Below are 19,320 nucleotides of genomic sequence, written 5' to 3'. Positions count from 1 at the left end.
CAATTGCTGTGACATTCTCTCAGGCCTGTCATTCTTGGTCACAGACTGTTTTTCCTCTCTGCCTTGATTTGCTTGCAGCAGAATTGCGACAACCTTGCATCTACTCCAAAGACATAATTTTTTTTATCTCTAATTTTTCCTTCATCATCTTTCTTCTACCTAGAGGAAGACTGCAATATGTTACATGGTGTCTTAGGGTCAGGTCCAGGTTTAGATTTTTTCCATTTGGATGTATGTGTTTTCAAATGAATAAAAGGTTTCTCACATAAAATGATGTGAAATGGAAATATAGAAGTGATAGCCTGCAAATGTTATGGATCTCATGATGGCCTGACTGTTTTTTCCTTGAAAATGAATATCCTTTAGGTCTTATGCAGTCTAGCAAATTTGAATATTTTGATAATTTTCAGCAGCTGAAAACAATCAAATGCATACTTCCAGGGGGTGTGACAGTGGTTTCATCACAACCATCTTGGACTTGGGACCGGAAAATGCTCGAAATACAGACCTTTAGCCAGGATAAAAAAGATTTAAAAAAAAACCAAACATTCCTTTTCTATCACATCATGTAGGTTTATACTCACTGCATGAAAACAACGTCAAATCTATCTCAAAGAAACATATATCTGATGGATTTAGTTTATCTAACTATATGACTAAATTATTACTATAACTAATACATTTTAGGAAACATGTAGTACTCAGTGAGGAAATATTCATGAACAAATCATATGCAGAAACTTGTGTTCATTCTCAATTTGTGAGTTTGATGCTGTTTGTTTTATTGACATGCTTTAGCTGCACTGTCAGTGGCAACATTGTGAACTGGATAAGTTTTCTTGGACTGTGTATTGTCAGTGGAAAGGTGTGAAAACAACTAAACAAGTCAAGTGTCCAAGTGCCTGGCTCAAGAGCACAGCTGAAGTGCAAGTTACTAATGCTCTACATGACAAGTCATACCTGTCAGCTCTTGAATTAACACTTGCAACCATTTGATTGTGATTACTGGCATGCCCTGAAGGTTGCACGGTCAAGATGTTTCTCAGCTGCGGTTAGCTGCAATAACCACTCTGCATTATCTTTGTGTCTCATCTGCTGCCTTAAGGCGTCACTCAAGCGGATCGTCTGACTTTGCCCAGCAGTCCCTCCCCTTGTCTCGCTGGCTCTCCAGTTGAACTTGTCAGAGATTGCCAAAGGGGACAGATGTGTACACTGTCTGACTATGTCATGATAAGAGATAAAAACAGACTTAGAGGCTTAGGAGTGGAAAGAGGAAGTTCTACTGTGTTTTAGTGCTTTGAAGACTATGGAATAGGTTTAGGACTTTATGGACAAGGCCGCATGGTTTGAGGCGAAATGTAAAATGCTACCGCTTCCTCTCTTCCATGTATAGACTGCAGGAGTCTAACGGTATGTTCTGATATACAATCAAAACGAACAACAAAGGTGTCATTCAGAGCAATGCACCATAAAAGTATCATCAGTAAAAAAAAAGATCAGTAAATCAGTAAAAAAAAAAAACTAGACTCATCAGCATTAGTGGTGGCAAAATTTCCTCTTCAATTTTTTTGCTTATGTTTGTGTACAAGTGAACCAAACCATATAGTCTAGTTTTACCTGGTTTTTAGACTACTCTCAGGCCAAAGACTCATCTGAATGCCACATAAAAAAAACACTGGAATCATCCTTTAATGTTGTTATTGACAAGCTAATCAGAAGATGTGTTGGCAGTGTTTTTTTACCTCGGAAGACTCAAACCAGAATTATTGACTAACTGCTCAAATTAATTACCTGACAGATAATGTGATGACTGTTATGAGAGTTGGCCTATAGCAGTGGCATCTTGTGTACACAGTTGGTGATGATTTAATGAAACTGATACTGTCTAGAAGGTCAATGAGATGTCAAAAAATAAACAAATGCTACAGTTTTTTTGTTTGTTTGTTTTTAGTGCTTAATGTGTTTGGTCATACAATACTTTCAAATATTAACAATAAGAGATTTAACTAAATGGGGTTTGATACTAAAAGACATATGACTTTATAATAACAAGGCACAAAGTACTGGAGTCAAAATGCCATCAGTTGTATATGTCTGTTTGAGGCTCCTGTGTTTGTTAATTTGTCCATATGGATTTCAGCTCATTCCATCCCTCTAAAGCTGCATTTTGTCAATACCTGGTAACAGTGTTGTCTGTTCCTCTCTGTAGTGTATTTAATATTTACCAATGTCTGCGCCTTATTAAAGCAAGATGAATTAGCCCAGTTGCAATAGATTTTCTTTCAGTACAGAATGAAAGAGAGCAAAGTGGAAAAGAAGGATAAAGGGAGGGAGGAGGGAGGGAGGCAGCGGTGTTAGCAGGAAAGTTTGTGCGTTCAAACGATCAGCTTGTGGGGGCCTAGCTCGGGAGCGGCCCCCAGTGTTGGAGGTGTCGTGAGCTCGCTGATGATGGGGTTGCACAGATGGGCTCGAGCCTGGCTCCCAGCTAGCTCCTTTGTATGGACCCTGCTCTCTAATTACAGCTGATGAGTGTGTATGTGAGAGAGAGTGAGGGGGAGCGGGGGAGGAAAGGGGAACCGGAGGAGGGGGGGGAGGACACAAGCAGGTGACAGGACGAGGAGAGGAACCTGTGGCAGATCCTCGGCACCATCAGGCACAACGTAGCCACAGCCTGACAGCTAATTAGAAACGACACGGATTTCTCCCAATGTAACAGATGTTGCCTAATCAGTCCAGCTCGGGAGAACCCTGCGCCAGCAACATTTCATGCACAATTTAACCATCTAAAAGGGATGAAATACTTAATGCATTGTAAGGCCAGCACAGCTGTTTCTCTCGTCAGAAAATTTCCCAGTCAAAAATATGCATGTTTTATGTAACTCTAACCGAGTGTTTATAATGCTATAATAGCTGAGGAAAAATTGCTACCACACATCTGCCAAAGATTTCAGCTCTATTGGTTACCATAACATTGATAGAGCAAAAGACCAAATGCAGATTTGACTTTTTTGAGACTTGGACAGGTTTTCTCCCTTACATACAACATACAACAGAAAAGCTTCTCTCTGCACAAGATATCTGAAATTGCCATTTTAAATATGCCACTGATATATTTGAAAATGTTTTTATCTGGTTAGACAAACCATAAATAAATATATATTTAAAATAAAAATAAAAAATAAATATATATAGATTGTTAAAAAAAAATCTTACAAATAAAAATAAGTTTTAAAATCCATGAAACCAAAAGTGTTTTCACTTATAATTCAACATCTGATTTTAAACAAACAACATTATTGGTTCATACAATGTTGTATTTCTAGTGTATACGTAGGAAATGTCGATGGTGGACAAACCAAAAGGGCCAATTCAGGGCCAAACAGTGAAAACATTTTTTTTCCTATAGCAGATTCATTCTACATTTACTATAAACTGCTAAACATATGATTATGTAGCATGTACACCATTTAAAATCACATAATATAAATCACACACACACACATCTCTATGCTAAGAGGAAACCATATGTGATTGTGATGGTAATAATATGTTCTATTGTGCCACACTATCAGATAAGTGTAAATTTGTGTCCTGCTGTTCCTTTCACATCCAACATTCTCCATCCAGATCTTTTTCTTCCTATCTGCTCCAGTATTGGCTGTATCTCCTCAGCTCTGCATTTTTATCTGATGCACTGGATGACAGGTAATCTAGCTGAAAGTTCCAACAATTGCACACAAAGAAAAAAAGCCCTGGCTGATGAAATCTGAGCAGTTATCACACTAACCATTACCTGTCAAGCCCTCCGCTTCAATTTAAGGGTGCATCAATTTTCTGAAGAGGAAATCAAGGGCGAGGAAGAAAAGCAGTCCAGATAAACAGTGACAAAGGCCTCTTTTCTGCTGCTTTTATTTATGATGGGATGTTGCTGTGCAGGGACCGGGGTGAGGGCTTTATCAGACCAACTGATACATCTCTGATAGCCAGGGAGTCTTCACCCTTGATGAAGTGTTGCACTTGCCAAAGAAGATTTCTAACTCGAATGACTAAACAATCGCTCAAAAAATGGGGCAGTGGTGTTTTCGATGGCATGTTAGTGGGCAGGCCGCTCCGTATTTGGGTGGGACTTTGCCCATTGTGCTCTTTGCTCTGCTCTCTTCTGTCAAGGACTTTCTGTCTGCTTGAGGACCTGAGGGTTTCCTGTTATCTTTAAACCTATTCCTGATCTGAGCTATAACCATGTAGCGGGGCAAAGTTTAAATGATCAAACAAATTAAGAAAAAAAAAAATTCTGTTTGGTTAAAAAGTGTGTAAAAAGAGTTTTAAAAAGAGTTTTTTGCGTAACAGCCTTGTGTACAGAAACAGCCAACAGAAATAAACTCACGTATACACATACATTACAGGTGTTACAGACTTACTGTCATACAAGACAGATATTGCTTTGCTCTGATGATCTGATGAAGGCTTAGAGCTGAAACGTGCCTGATGTAGCAAAACTAAAAAGAATGGGAAAATGAGGTAAAGTCTTGCTTGTGTCACTATCCCATGGTCTGCGTGTTCCTCTGTAAGACAGACACATAGATCAGTCAAAACAAGGAGAAGTACTTTTAACACTCTTGTTTCTGTTCTCCAATACTTAGGCCTATTTATTTTTAACGGATGCATAGACTCTGTAGGCTGTCGTCCCCTGCTGTGTTTTACCTAACAGCACCTCAGAAACAAACAAACCTGGGATCTAGCCTGATAGTTAATTAATCTGCTGTGGAGTAGTGATGTGAAGTAAAAAAGGCAGTTTGGGATGGCATTGTAGACGAACAGATGGCAGCGTTGATCCTTTTTTTTTTTTAACATTGAGGCCTGAAACTATAATGGAACCAACTACATATGGAACTCTCTGCCAAGGATGCTCTGTGTTTGAATTAAGACGTAAACAACAGTGTCCTTTCTCATAGGAGATCCAGAATTATCATCAGGACTCAGAAATGGTATACTTCATTATGCTATCCCACTGTAGACAGCTGACTAATGTATATCAATGCAGGTGTCATGACAGTGATACAACTTATCATAAGCCAATATTGTTGCTAATGGTTTAGCAACACTGGGCTTTATGGTAGGAGGCTGAAGAGGGAGGTGGGAGTCTAAGTAAACTGTCCTAATGTTGTGATGGCTATTTGTGTGTGTGTGTGTGTGTGTGTGCGTGCTTGCGACCACATGTATGTCTGTTGGACATAGCTAAGGGTTCCCATGGTGACAGTTAACTGAGTAGACAGAGAAGAACCATAATTAGATTCATCTACTGTTATTGACAGACAAGACAAGACCCCAGACTGATCAATACACACACTGACCATATTGTTCCAAACACCAATAACTCAGAATATCTGTCTTAACTGGATTAGTTACAGTCAAATAATGAAATGTACCCTTTTATAAATGCGTACGCCTTATGTACCAATGCACATAGAAAGAAAAATATTTTTGTTCCACAGGAACCCGCTAACCTTTAATAAACAGTGCATTCAACCAGCAGATCATTGCAAATATTTAACTGACTTTGCAAATTTCACGGGTCTTCCCATTTTTACTACTTAAAGAACTGCTATGACTGAAAAACAGAAAACCACAAAATCCTGCAGGGATTCAGGGAAAGGACACAAGAAAACAACCAGTTACTATTCTATTACTGAGAAGGCTTGAGAAGGGCTGATTGTGGCCAGTGGTTTGGTAACCCTTCAGCTGATTTGGATCCGTTGATTGTTACGTGAAAAGACATCCTTAGATTGCTTGATTATGATGGCAGATATTTTGAAACATCAAAATCACCAGGTTCCAAAGAATATATATAGATTGACAGATTGTGACAGACTAATCTCACTTTTCCCTTTTGCATCACCTAATTTCACACAGGAAAGGAAGGGGATACATGCATGATCTTAATCATGTGTTTGCTTTGCCATATCTCTATGTACATGATATAGTATTCTTGCATGAATGACTTTGGCCCACCACATCCCGCCCACCAAAAGCTTTTTACGCAGAATCTCCCACCCTCAAACAGAGAAGCCATTATTGACAATACCAGCCGCTCTCCTAGTCCCTGCCATTGACGTTTGACCCCTTTAGTATTTTCTTTCTATTCAGAATCACTGATAGCTTTTTGTTTGCCATAACTGCCCCACTTATATTTCCACAGATGTAGTCCTGCATTGACTGACTGCCTGGGAGCAATGCAGATAGCTAAGTAGCATATACCACATAATAGCCACCATCTTTTAGCGTTTAACACTGCTGTTAAAATCAGCTCAATGCTGACATCTTAGCAGCTGTTAAGGATGTCAATACATATTTGTGTAACTGGAGACAGAACCTAAGCTAATTGTTGCACACCGAAATGAAAGACACATGATAATTGATACCAATCAGCCAAAGACAGGCATTGTCCTTACAACCATGTTGGGCATGTTGCAATTTATTCTCAGCGATTATTTGTGCCTTAACTAATGACTGAGCTCTGCACCGGCACATGAAACTGTCAAATCTGATTTTGTTAAAAGGATCTGTCATCTTCCTGCCTATTGACTGAGCCATTCTTACCTACAAGTGTCAAACAACAAGCTCTTTGAAAGTTACTAATACTTAACAGCTTACGCTCTGAAAAATATACACAATACATGGCATCTGGGAGGTTGTCATGAACAATTACGTACTTATTTGCAGCAAAAAACTTGAAAGACTTGAAAGAAACTAGAACGATTGCTGAAAAAGAAAATAATACTAGCAGTGGTTCCAGAGGAAGAGATGAGTGAGTGTACTCATCGCTGACAAACTTGGGGCTTGATGGTTCACAAGTTGTGACAGGTAATTACTCACACTAACCGGTCATTGTGAAAGAGAGAGACGCTCATATTTGATGAATGATTCACATGTGTTTTAATTTCTTCTGACCTTTGACCTACAGGGCAGGCTAATGTCTTTAGGGTCAACCTAAACACACACACACACATACACACACTCTCACTCTCTTGCTCTCTCTCTCGCTCCCACACACACACACACACACACACACACAAAGGCACGCGCGCACACACACACACACACACACACGCACACAAAGGCACACGCACACACACACACACACACACAGACACACTGGGACAGCGGGCCAGAGGAGTCACAGTTAATGGGATTACCCCAGCAGTCCTGAGCCATCCCTAACCTCACCTCCAGGTCCCACTGTGGCAATCAGAGGCATCACCATCCTTAACGCATCATGGAGAGTGCTTGTGATACCACGCTGTGGGGACCTCTGCTCTCTAACCTCTTAACACCGCAGCACTCTAACTGAAGTGACCTCTGCAGCTATAGCGCTGGCCCCAGAGGAGACCTAAACGCAGCATCCGCCAGGTCACCGTATGAGACACCATTAACCCAAACCCCTAGTCTGGACTCAGTACGTTTAAAAATCTCTCCTCCGGCAATCAGAGTGGCATCAACACCCTGTAGGTTGACCCCGTCACATCTCTCTGACATTCATGTAGCGGAACAGTCCAGATACTAGATCTGTAATGAGAGGGTCACATCTCTAATGGATCTGTACTCGTGCCTCTGTGATATGTGTAGTTGACAAAAGAAAAAGAAATGCTAATTTTTATGCTGCTTTGATACTCAAAACACGGGAACGGGTACACATTCCTTCCTATCCACACTCCCAACACGATTACTTAGAAATGAAGCGGAAAATGGAAGCGATTTATTAACGAGACATTAGAGGCACTTTTAATAACCTTCCCATCCTGCTCAGCAGGGAGCTGCGGATTACACCACACAGGTTTCGGTGACACCAGAAAGGAAGTCCCCCGCCGGGTGTGTGAAGAGCGCAGAGGGACACAATACCCGGCCTGGGGTTCTCACATCCCGCTCTGGGCCCTCACCCCAGGGGGAAGGACAATGGGTTAAAAAGGCATGAATGTCCTGCCTATCCAGGATATAATGTAGGTGGCTGCCACTGGGTCTGAATGGCCTGACAGAGCAGCGGAGGGAGAGGCACAAAGAGCCCATAATAAAAGAGATTCCTCGGGTCAGTAAAGCATTGCATTCACTTCGGCCTCCACAGCTCACAGCCTCTCCTCTCACATTCACCTTTAGTCTAAACCACTTGCAGCAGCTAGCTATATATTTGAAAGAGCCAATGGCAAATTTGTCTCCGCAGTATAAGCCTTGTTGGTAAGGAAATTTGAGGATTGTCTATTAGAAACTTTTTTGGAGAAAAGAGTTAAGAAGGTTAACATTACAATACTTTGTTGTGCTATTGATTACATTTATTTTGTTTGTACATTTAAAATGGAAGAAAAGGAAAAAAATATATCCAGAAAAGCCACTATTATTATTGTTAATATTATTATTATTAGTGGTAGTACTAGTAGTGGCAGACGCAGTAGTAGTAGTGTACTATATATTCTATTTTATAAGGAAATGTAAGGTGTTTACCAGAACTTGTTTGAGTGTACTTAAGAAAAAGGGATCCAGTTTAAAAGGAAAAGCGTCACTCCCACCAAAAGCAGAGGAAGGATTAGAGGAATTCCATAGTATCAGGTGACATATGTTCGTGCAGAAGTGTGAGAAATCAACAGCTTGATTATTTCCTTTTAAATGCCAGTGAGATCACAACATGTCAAACGTTAAGCCTTTGGCAATATGCTCAGTTTAACTTAAGAAAAAAAAATCTATCACTGATCATGTGCCATCTTTTCCAAGCAAATCAATAGTTAAAAAGTGCATTTATCGAAATTTCACAAAAACTCATCCAATCTTAGATGTAAGTGTCTCCCTTGGCTGCATGGAGACAGAGCGAATAATCATTAAAATGCTTAACCATTGTCCAATTCACTGGCTGGGACAATCAGATAATGCAAGGAGACAGGGGATGATGCCCACACAGACACACGCCTTTACTGCACCCTTAATCTAATTAAAGTAAATAAACTTATAACTGATCTCCTCAGTGACAAAACACTGCTGAGAAAGCTAATTTGCTTCCTTGTTGTGGCTCCAGAAACAGATAATACTGTTTTATTACACAAAGGTCACCAGGGAAATTAACTTCTGGGCCAGCAAATAAAAGAAAGGCCTGGCACTCAGAATAACAAGTACATACTGATTACATTCAATCATGAGAGTCCCAGTTGGATAGGACACTGACCTTTCTGCTGTCTTGTCAGGGAATAAGATATGTAAACGCTGGATTGGCCATAGACACAGGACTATCTATATGTTGTATTGTGAAAACAATCCAGCAAGGCAGCCACTACAAGGTAGATTGTGCAAGTTATCTGTTTGAAAGAAGTTCAATTTTAACAGTTGAATGGAAATTCATGGCTTTTTTCAGACTTGGAGAGCACTAAATTGGATTAAGCACACACTGCTGAATTCACAATGAGAGAACAAAAAAGTTTCAATTTCTTTGTCTCGTTTTTAATACACCCTAAGTCTAAGGGTGTTACTGTATTAGTCATCCTCCACACAAATTGATAAGACAATTCAAGTTTTGTTTTTTTCAATTGTTTTACAATATAATTTACCATCAATCCAGAATCTAGCAATCATTTGCTGATTATCTAAATTCATTACTGGAATTATTTGTTTCTGAGATGCAGTTTCTCTAGCAAATGTCAAGCTAGTATGTTTCTTTTATTGTACACTTTCATTTCATTTCTTTCCTCTCCTGCTGGTGCAGTTAGTCACTGTCTCCCTCTTTCTCCGTGATTGATGTTTACAGGTCATAGTAATACTCTTAACTCATTAGTTAGAAAGGGAAAGATGGGAGCACTTGCTGGAGTGAGATATTGCTGAAGAACAGAGGGAGCTATTTCAATGGGAGACAGAGAAACTTAGCGTCAGTGTGATAATAGCCCCTGAACTATTGCATGTTTCAATCAATGGAGACAGAAGTAAATAAAAACCAGAGGGGAAGATTCACCGGCATCGATCCCAGCTCAACACAGACCTTGCTGACAATCTATGGTCTGGGCCAGTAATGCTCCCAGTCATCCACAAAATCAATGAAACTCATCCTTTCAATAGCATCCAATTATTAGCACAAAGTAAAGGCAGCCTTCCACAATAAATCAGAAAACTTTATTGAAAAGCGACACAGACAAGATAAATGTTAATTGGAATGTGAATAATGCACAATACTGTGCTAAAACAGGCTCCAATTGAGATGGTCAATTTAGAATGTTTCCAGCTCGGGTTCAGTTTGATAAAATGAAAATGACAATTATATGTAACTTCATTGTACATAAATAAGCAGGATTCATATGACTAGTACTTTTAATGTAGTGTCTAAAACATACACTTCTACATGACATAAATATCTGATAGATCATGTGATTATATAGAGACAGAAACTGTTTTCCTCAACAGAGCACAGTATGCACCTTCACACACCAAGAAGAAAGGTGCATAAAGCTTTATGTCATGACTGGCCTCATGCATAGTTGGCAGCATGTCCATAACTTTCAGGGCGGAGGAGGGCTGCTGTGTCACACTGTACGACAGTTTTCCCTGCACATTATTTTTTTTTGCACATGCTCAGTGTGTTTTGCATAAGGTGAGAGGGACATCCAATGTTCCCCTCTGCTGGCTCCCCTCTAATAACCATTAATTTCCCATCATAGTTTGTGTTAATTAAAAAAGCTACAAGTTTAATTGCCATTAAATGTAATGATGTTAGATCTAATGTTCATGTGCTCAGCTCCACCCATCACCAGCTCGTTATTCAGACTTGGTGGATTTAATCAGATAGAGAAGGAAGTCTTGTCTCCCTTGTCTCTAATTATCTGCTCTGCTTCATCATTTAATCTTACTAACACAGCACTTCACGTGTGCTGTAGCCTCAACTTGACAATATTTGTCTTTGGTGGGCTGAATGTTGACGAACACTGCTATAATGTATTTTGCCAGTTTCATTATTTGTTTACATATCCTTTATTGTGTGTTGACTCAAAAATAACACTAGGCTGTGCAGTCCCTATGTATTTATTGTATATAATTTGGTCATCTCTTTACTGTTTTTTTTATCTCTTGGCAAAGAAGCTCAGAGTGGGAAAGGCAACAAAGGACCTTAGCATAACAAAGATATTATTTGTGCATTACTTGCTGCTTCATTACAATATTCAGACATAAGTTCAAGTCCATTTGGAATGTTGACAGTAAGGTATCATGTAAAATGAGCAAGTGGTTAATGGGGAGATCAATTTGAATTTGGCTTATCAATTCACACCAAAAGCCACTGGCATCACTGGAGTTATCACAGTTTCAGATTCTAGCTGTGAGGCAATCTATGTCAAAATATAACATGAATCCAATTATGAATCCAATTTTGTTTCATAATAAACAACATTATAATCATGAATTTAAAAAATCGTCACTCTAAAGTCTCATATTCACGCTAGATAAGCAATCTTTTTCGAGTTATAAAGTGTACTATCGAGAACTGGGTCTAAGTACTGTAGACAAGTACTGTTTGAGGAAAGATATAAGTTATCCCACTGTAACAATTTTGGTAAATGAGCCATAAAAAATTTTGTGGCTTTGATGCTGACCCACTAATCATAAAGTATTACAGGTATTAAAAAACAATTATCTGCCATTCTACCAAAATAGCTTCCCAGTGCTATGTTCTGCATTGTAATTTAGACTGTGTGCTGCAACAGAATATAAAACCAGCTGTTGTGGAATAGCACACTCGATGGGACGGTTCCTGTAGGGGAGGATCATGGGTATTACTGTGTTAATTTATGAGCCCTCTCCAAATGTCATAAATCTGCTCCGTTCAACAGCTCATCACCACCACCGCTGTCACAGAACAGTACCTGGTTACAACACACGCAAAGATCAATCAACTCTTCTCCATGCAAAAGTGTCAAATACTTCATGTCCAAAATTATCCAGAGAATGTTGCACTGCACAGGTACAGTTAACACACAAAATATTAGAGAGGAGATGATTGAGAGGATGCCAGTGGGGCTTTGGATATATCGCCATCCATAACTTGTAATAACTGTAAAGAGTAACTTATATATCCTCAGTCCTGACCCACAAATAAATAGTTGATATCAATAATGATGAAACTACAATAGTTGTCTCGTACTGTGCGAGGGAAAGAAGTGTGCTTCAACAAAGGAAGTCTTATGAGTGCTGAGCCAAAAACCTCAGATAAGTAGCTCATCCAAAATTGGGCAAAAATGCACAGATGCAATTCTCACATTTCACTTATTTACTATGTCACACACCACGAAACATGTTGTCCAGTCATTTTTTTCCCAATTGTGGATGTGCAACCTTACTCTTTTTTGAGCAGTCATAATATAATAAGTATACTGTTTGAGAAGATATAAAAAGATATAAAAACAACTTGTAGAGCCTTCTGGGTTCCCTAACCATCGCCACCCAGCTCAAGCATCTCATATCAAGAGTGCAGGCTTCTTTCAATGAAATGTTGTGGATGAATGCACCGGTGGACCAGACTTGCTTGTGGTATGGAGGGGAAGAAAATCTGATTAAACAATTAGTGTCAATTAGCCCCGACCAAATCATTCTACAAACAATTGGTCTCTAGTGCCCGGCTTAATTACAGGCGACTTTCAGCTCCTTATCACGAGCCATGTCGCCTGTGATTCATGTCCGACTCACGCCTGTCCCTCAAGCACCATCAATTATCCACCAGTAAACAAATCCACTAGGAAAAAAAAAAAAAACCCTACAGCACCAGGTCCCAGGCCTGATTAGCATACCTCTATGTATGCTCGTCAGCTGCAGAGCAACTACAAGTGATCAAAGCAGCACTCTGATGAGATGAACGGTGCACTGATAAAAGGATAAGGAGAGATGATGAACAGGATCAAGAACAGGGCCTTGTTATGATCTGGTTCGATCGCAGTTTATATCACAAACTTCTTGGAATTAATTGATTCTGGGAAGTTGCGTCTCCACAATGCTCATATTGTTCTGCGTATAATATGACATAAATCTTGATATTAACGTGTAACGTATTAACGCTGCAAATTCACTGATATCTTTAGACAAGTTGGCCTACAGGCTGAGAGTTGAGAGAATTAAAACACATTATGCTATTTTATGTCATTATGTTGTGCCATTATACAGCATTAGTGATTCATTTGATGTCAATCTCTGGGCAGATGCTGTACAGCTTAAAGTGATAACCGGGGGTTAGATGTTAGATCATGCAAACACAAAGGGAGAAGGCATGAAGAAGCACAACCAAGCCACATGTGAGGTGGGAGCACTTGATTTCATACACAATCAAACACATACACACAAATACACACACACACACACACACACACACATGCATATACACATAGGCGTACACAGAAGTGTGAGGAGAGCGACAGCAGGCGTGATGACATGTTAAATTACCCTGGTGATGTATAGCTTAATGAACCCCTTGTGTTGATCACGCTCCACATTAATCAACAGCCATGAACAGATTCCCTTATTTTCTCAATGCTGCCTTGATAAACTGCAATTTCATTTAACCTTGGACAGCAACTTTAATAGCTTCCACAGGACAACTGTCAATACTTCCCTAGGTATACAGTGATTAAATTGCAAGGCGAGAAGTGTGTCCCAGCTTCCTCCTCATGCTCATCCATGTCTCCCTCTCTTCACCCCACCCCCACCCCTTTACTTCAAATCACAATTTGTACTTTCACACTTGCACAGTCTGCATTTAAATGCCAAAGTCAAAACAGACAGTTTGGGCTCCATTGTGCAATCATCAGAATAATCCAGTGATATGGGTTGTGGTTTTCCTTTTGACACACTAATTATTTTGTCATTCCAGAAACATACTTTTACATGACATTAATGCATTATGCACAGAAGAGTAACAGCCAGGGAAACCTGTTGATTGTTTTAGTACATCAGTTTTGCTAATTCCTGCCTCAGGAGCTGGGTACAGACATCTTTCCCATTGTAACGTGAAGTCTATGGTTATATTTTGTCTCTGTAAATAATCAACATATGATTTCTACCAATTGAAGGCTATCCTTGTCTCACTGGTTCTCATTTGTGATTGCATCTCTGAATGTATCCAAGCCTTTCATGTGCTATATAAAATATATATTCTATTCCAAATAATAATATAGAGGTGTTGAGACTGAAATGAGCAATCTCAAACACTGAAGTTAATTCTTCCATCAAGTTTATTTGTCATTTTGGAATTTGTTGTTGTACATGAGCTCAATGGAGAGGATAAAAAAAAGCTGGTGACAGCCAGTGACCTGAGCCCTGTCATAATGATTTTCTGTGATATCCTCCACCCTTGTCAATTTAGCATAAATTATCAGCCATGAAAGGCCTGCTGGCTGATTAAAACCAATTGTCTGGGTAGGGAAGGACAAGGCAACCTCTTTATTGTATGATAAACTAACTTAATGGAAGAAGACAATCTCCCCTCTGGGAAATCGCACTGACTCTTAATTAAAGCATTGTGTTTTCTCTGCTAGATAGGAGGACCTTTCTATTATCCCAACATGCACTTGAATAAAACTTTACGGATTATGTGATGGATAAAGTGAGACAACATGTCAGGATTGGCAAAAAATAATTTATTCTTTCTTTGAGAACATCTGACAAGAGAACAGGATCACATATTTGTTTAACTTGCAAATTGAATCATTGCCAGCCAGATGATACTCACTCTGGACAAGTGATCCAGCTACAAGTTTTAGACAGATTTGTTAATCAAAAACACATTCCTGACATGCGGTATTTACACTTGATCTGAAAACACATTATCACCTGTGGAGAACACGGTTCATTATCACATCCTAATTTGAAAAGATCCAAAGTTGTGTGTCACATGTTAAGCTCAGTAAAGTCAGTGTTAGTTTGAAGATTCATCTCCTCTCAGTGAACAATACAAGTTTGCCCGTACTCTTGTGCTCTTTGGATGACATAACAGAAAGGCAAACATTTCTCTGTCCTGCGCCTCTCGTTGGCTTCCTCCACCCACACTTGAGAGGTGACAGGCGTACACCCGGACTTCCATTATTATCCAACACAGCGAGAATGCCTCCAGGAGGATAATTACTGAAACTTGAAGAGCCAGGGCTAATCCTAAGTACTTCACTTTGTATGACTGCCTCGCCCGCCTGTCTCTTAGACTGCCGCTCACACTGACAAAGTGCAACGTTGGGCTCGGTGAAAGTCAATAAGAAGACCTCATGGCCTACAGATGCAGCAGTCAAGCCAAATGGCAGCAAAATACACTGTTATCTCTGTTTATCATAAACAGCCTGTGTTTGAAACATTGTAATCTATCACCCTAGCCACACAAACAAGTGGCCCGAGAAATATTGAACATAACATGGATAGCAGTAGCTATCCAACATGCAAAAGCAAATCACACATGCCTAAATAAATTATTCAGCTGTTCTATTTTGATCGTAGATAGACAATCTTTGTCAGTAGCAGGAGTGCAGCAGTGACAGCCAGTAAGTGACCTGGAGTTTACAAGTAGACAACGGGCCTGGCTAGAGAATTTAGCTGCTGGTATCATGCATGCACTGACTGACAGGTGCTAAGAACGATCATTAGCACTCCTTCTCTAACATCTTTGTCTTACACCACCCATGGCACTGACACTGCCTGCACTTCTGAGGACGTTCGTTATTTAACATGCAATTATCATAATATATGGAGACAAATTATGCTCGTGCAAATTACCGTATGCAGTGGTTTCCACGTAAACCAATGACGTGGCAATTGTGTGGTGAACAAAGTAGCCTACATTACTGCCATGGGTTGTTAACTACAACACTAAGCAACGTAAAAGTAAAGCTTTTGAAGAGGCTGGAAAGTCAATTACAAAATTGTAGAAAAAAAAAAAAAAAACATCTTTATTTTATTTTGTGTCTGGGACATTGTTTATTTCCATCTGAATTATAAACAGCAAAATTATTAGTTATAATTGACTCCAAATTATTTTAAATGGTGTCCAGCTATGTAGTCAATTTCAAATGCTGGCAACCTACTGGTGATGAATAACTGTGTGCTGTTTGGATTTTTATTTCAGCAAAAGAGAACTTGAAAGGAGGAAGAAAGTTTTTTTGCGGCTCTGTCCATTCATCCCCAAACCAGAGGCTACCCTCCTGCCAGACAAAGCCGGGAACAGCTGGTTGATCGATACCCGACAAAAGCTCAGAGGTTAGAGCAGTCAAAAGATTGTTAACTAGCCATTTTATTTGCCAGACATTTATATCATTGTTTATGGTCCAGTGCACCCCTTCAGTGCAGGCCATGCTGCACACCTGTGCTTGGAACACTTTCAGGGCCTCTTCGCCCACTTTTCATGACCTCATGGCCAAGAAAAAATGATGCACAGTCTCTAAGTTAGACAAGTGACTGAGACAAAATTTGCAAACAAACTAGACAAACTAGATAGATAGATAGATAGATAGATAGATAGATAGATAGATAGATAGATAGATAGATAGATAGATAGATAGATAAGGATTTATGATGGCCTGTGTTTATTTACAAATTTCTCTGGTCTATTTACATCGTTAATATTCATGTCACCACATTTTACATCATTGTCAGCTACAGCAGCTCATTTGAAAGATAAAAGTGACCCTGAAAATAGCTGACTGGCTGGCTGCATGATGGTGAAAAAAACAAGGCATTAGTGAGTGTGTGTTTATCTGTCTGAGAATGAGTGTGTACAGCATGTATGCACGTGCAAGCGTGCGTACGCCTGTGGGTGTGCACTGGGGGGTTGTGGGGTGGGATGGGCACGTATGTGTGCATTCCTGCATATGCATGTGTATTCATGTTTGTGTGAATTTGAGTGTTAGTGTATTATGCATCATAACCTATAACACATGGCTTTACTGCCCCCACTCTGGCTGGTGTTGTGTGTGTCCCTGCAGGCTGGCAGAGGGGAGACCCTCTCTGTGGCTCACCCAGGCGGAGAGGGGCTTCCTGCACATCTTTTGTCACACCATTTGGGCCCTTGTGTCTGTGGCTGCCCTGCTCCGGACCCACTTGGCAGCTCACTGTGCAGACGGACATCTGCTCTTTCCAACCTCCTGGTGAACAGAGAGAACAACAACCAACACACACCCGGCTCTCCTACTCTCAACTACACATACTACTATAAACCATGCACTAGTTACACAGTGCCTGTAAAGACTGCACCAATATTTTGATGCTTCCAGTAACAAAAACAGGACAAAAACATCTATCTATCTATCTATCTATCTATCTATCTATCTATCTATCTATCAGAACAGGGAATTGAAGCTAAAAAAAATAGAAGTGGGGCATTAAAGTACATTGTTTCCTTAAGTCCTCTGTTGTTATGGTCATGTCTGTGTAATGGCAATAACAGTATATGATATTGAATTTTCCAGCAGATCAGCTATTTCTTCATTATCACAATTTAATGCCAGTGTCTTAACGATATCAAACGCTATATATTTCTCTTGTCCATTTCTTTAAACAATTACTGATAGGATTGAGTGTAGAAAAAAATAGAGTAATACGCTGCCCGAGCCACAGCGGTCTTAATTGCTGTGGAAAGCCACAAGTGATTACCCTCAGTTTTCTCCAGAAAGGTCTTTAATAGGAAGGCCTTCAGATTATCGAGTTGCTTTGTAAATCTCCACATTAAAGTATAGTTCTGCATCTATGGCTTGACTCTTTTCTCTAGGTTCTCTAAGCAGAATGATTCTAAAGCACGCAATATTGAACACACTTTGTTCGTGCTCAGCGGCCCAGAATAACTCGGTCATTATGGTGGCGAAAGGGACAGGTTTTGAGTTTGATTTCATGATGGTAATATAGCCCATGTGTGTAGGAGAAGAAAGCCTTCAATGGGGACATCTGTTCAATGCGGCTTACAGTTACAGCCGTGCGATAAGAACAACCTGTGCACACCATATGAACTAAGACCGACCCTCTCTGGGCAGAGTTTGTGAACGCAATAGGCAACAATAGTCGTTTTTTGGGGGGGGCATTTTTTGTAGTACCCCCCTTAAAAGAAAATAGACTATAGAGGTAATCAGACTGTTTTGAAGTGCACCTGGATTAAATATTGCACGCACCTCTGTTCCTTTAGGCGCAAGATGTTTCGTGATTAGGAGTTATCACACTGACCTCTGACATCAGTCTTGCTGTATGACCACTAACTGGTCATTTGTCACCAGAGGAAAACATATCCCCTCCAGCCTATACCTTGCTTTTCAAACTGCGTAAAATCACTGTTGCGCATAATTAAACATGGCTATTCCCCCTAAGAAGCAAAAAAAACAAAAAAAAAACAGTTTTCATCACAGCTGGCTGTTTTAAGCTGAAAGGTAAACTTTCGTGTGCAATTATTTGGGAAAATATTGTGTCTTCATATACCTGTTGGGAGTTTGAGAGCATGGGGTGGAAAAACGGGGGTCAGCGGGATTTTCCTAAGTTATTCGTAATTGAACTGAATTCCCAGTGTAACATTTATCTCGCATGGTCCACAGCCACACCGGCAGCAGGAGATGCTGTGTTTTACTCTGCTGAGAGGAAACGTCGAGGGTCAATCAATGCACTGCGGAGCGGAGCACGGTATGTAGGTTTTATTCACATCATTACATTGTCACTTTTTATTCGCCTCAAACGCTGCTACATAATATTGTTCGCGCTTGCATCATTTTCGATAGCTTATATGTTTGGTTAGTTTGACGAAAAAAATAATGATTCAGCAGCAAGCAAATCAATACCGTTTCTTTCTTATCTTCAGCATCAGTAGGCTAGATCTGTGTTTTTTATCCTGCTGATCTAAAGTGCTGAATATATTCTTATTTTTATATAAATTTACATCGTGATACTTGTTTTTTCCACTAATATAGCCTAACTGATTGCATGCTTTCCGCCGTGGTATTCCCGTCTGAGAACAAGTGTAAAAACATTAATAGAATAACTTAGAAAGAGAGAGACAAATTACCCGTACAATAAAATCCAGAAAGTACATTTTGGGAGTGTCTCTAAATGCATTGGTAACTAAAGGCATTGGTAGCTAAACAACACGTAGGCAACACTAAAGTTAGAGCAATTATTAAGCGTAGCCTATTCTACAAAAATACCTAATTAATTGCATGTACAATGTTACTGCATCAGGTTTGGAGTTTTTAATACAAATACAGCTAGAGCACTTTATGAATAATTTTGTCTGTTTTAGTTTTTCCAGTCCTACATTTCTTACACCTGGGGTTAAAGCAGAGTAAATTAATCCAAAAAGCTGTTGTCCAA

The sequence above is a fragment of the Centroberyx affinis genome, unplaced genomic scaffold, assembly GCF_046629955.1.
Source record: "Centroberyx affinis isolate AG114_WGS23_722 - 3 ecotype Tasmania unplaced genomic scaffold, CSIRO-AGI_Caff_v1 ptg000392l_1, whole genome shotgun sequence".
Taxonomy (NCBI): Eukaryota; Metazoa; Chordata; class Actinopteri; order Beryciformes; family Berycidae; genus Centroberyx; species Centroberyx affinis.
The sequence above is the reverse complement of the archived record's forward strand: the minus strand, read 5'-3'. Positions refer to the sequence as shown.